Source organism: Tupaia chinensis, unplaced genomic scaffold (assembly GCF_000334495.1).
Source record: "Tupaia chinensis unplaced genomic scaffold, TupChi_1.0 Scaffold138365_1, whole genome shotgun sequence".
Lineage (NCBI taxonomy): Eukaryota > Metazoa > Chordata > Mammalia > Scandentia > Tupaiidae > Tupaia > Tupaia belangeri.
Window position 1 is genome coordinate 140,856 of NW_006198262.1, and position 2,370 is coordinate 143,225.

Sequence of the window (2,370 nt, forward strand, 5' to 3'; positions counted from 1 at the left end):
GCTTTTTCTTTATTTTCATTTCAAGTGCATGGAGGTGAAGACCACCAGATCTGAGCGAAGGCCCTGTGGGATCACCCACTATAGCATCCATGTTTACCATCCATGTCAACATGGGGGGAAAGATAGCTCTTTTATATAAAAATAGTTTAGACCTTGCCAACCCCTGAAAGTTTCTGGGGACCCCACGGTTCCATGGACAACTCTGTGGGAAGCAGTATTCCTTGGCCTGGTCTTGGGCCATGTATCTCTTCCTGATCTTTGCTTTCTTTGCTCAGTGCTGAGAACACACTAGTTTCATGCCAGCCTCTCTCCAACACTGGGTGGTGTTCCATATGTGTCCCCCCACCCCCCTTGCTCGTCTTAGTAGCAGCTCCCTCCCACACCAGCGATACTGGACATCTTTCCCAGAGTCCTCTCAGGTGCCCAGTGGGGCTCTATCTGTGGAGCAGAGCAGTTGGGTGCTTGGCTGAAGGACCCCACTCTCATTTAGGACTTGCCTCTCCTGGGGCCCAGGCTCTGCTGGCCCTGCATCTTGCCCCCCCAGGGTCTACATCTGGCCCTATTCTTGCCACGGTCTTGGGGTCAGGGTGCTGAGTCTTTGCTGCACATGCAGCCAGACAAGCCTGGCAGTCAGCTTCACAACTGGGCTCTACTGGCTCGACCAGCTCAGTGGTGGCAGCTGAGCTTGCCTGGGCCTGCGGCTCCTCTGGGGCCAGCTCTAGTTCTGTGTTCTCTGCATCCGCTAAATCCAGGGGTGAGGAGCCGAGCCTCACAGACAGGCATTGGTGGCTCCTGGGAGAGGGGCCAGCTCCAGGTTCACCCTTGCCCTGCTTTTCCATCATTTCTCAGCCCTGGGTCTCCACACCTTGGGACCAGCCGGGGCTGGCAGGTGTGCTGGTGTAAGTGGTCTCTGCACGGATTTGGGTGCTGGGCAGTGAAGAGCTCGCCTGGGCCAGAGACTGGGTGAGTCTGGAGTGGGGACAGGGGCAAGCACATGATTCTCTCACTTTCTGGGTACCATATAGGATTAGCCCTTGTGGGTCCTAGGCAGTGGGTCAAGAGGAATCAGGTATTGAAGGAGTGTGGGGAGAGCAGATTGTGTCCCAGCTCAGCCATATCAGGCAGCTGGTTGTTGGTGGTGGTTAGGGGTGGGTCTTGCCCTTTATGTGGGCCTCAGTTTCTCCCTTCAGAAAATATGATTTATGATGTGGGTAGCTGGTGGGTCTAGAGCTGGGAGGGAGAGGTCTCCCCCACCTTAGCATCCTCCCTCCAAAGGCTGGGGCTTTCACCTCCGTCTGCCCCCCAGGGGGCTTCCTGAGCCAGGAGATGCCAGCTGAGGGTGTGGCGGCTCTGCTTCCTGGGCACTGACGCAGGAGGTGGGAGGCGGAGGGAGGATGTCGGAGAACAGGCCAGGGCTTGTGGTGGGCCCTCGGCACCCCCTGTAGCCAGCAGCTCAATGAGATGGGGCAGGCAGACTTTGGAGACTGATGCAGCCTTCCAGAGGGAGAAAGCTGGCCCTGGACAGGTACACTGGGCCTTCCTTGAGGGTGAGAGAGGGGGCGGGCTGGAAGGGAGTGTGGCACCGACGAGGCTGCCAAATGGGAGCCACGTCATCCGGGGATGGTCACTCCATGGAGGAAGAGCTGCCGATCTGGGTGTGGTCTTCTCACCCTGGGCACTCAGGCTCGGGGCTTCCTTAGTCCAGGTGCTCAGGGTCTGGCCGTACCTCCTGGTTAAGCAAAGGCAAGGTTCAAGTAGACCCTCCACTCTGTCCTCATAGCTTTCTGACCCTGAGTGAGGCCATCAGTGAGTGGTCCTTGTCCGGGAGCCCGTTCCCAGGGGTTTGACATTGGCGTTGGACCAGGATCTGAGCATAGGCTAAAAGTCTGAGGTAGGAGATGTCTCCTTCATAGACTGAGGATTGGCCTGAGGTCTGTGGCTAGTGTGGGGAGGTGTAGACCTTGCTTGCTTCACAGCAAGATCAGCCAGAGCCCCTCTGACCTGCGGCCCCTCCCCACAAGGCTGCTGACCTGTCGCAGCCCTCACCTGCTCCTGCTGGTCCTAGGAACTAGAGAGCCAGCATGGCCAGAGTGAGGGCACTGCTGGGGGCTAGCAGGAGTTCGGGGCCAGGAAAAGTGGGCACCCATACTGGAAGTGGACTCCAACACCCATGCCAGTGGCTGACCTCATGATCCTCAGCAGCCTCGCCTTGGCTTGTGGCGGCCGGTGTGGCGCTGTTGCCTAATTAGGTTCGACTGTGCCAGCCCAGCCGCAGCCCCACGCCCGGCCTGAGCTCCGGCAGGCGTGTCAGGGCACGGCTCCTGGTCTCCCACTGCAGCAGGAAGCTGCAGGGACTGCCTGGGGAACCGG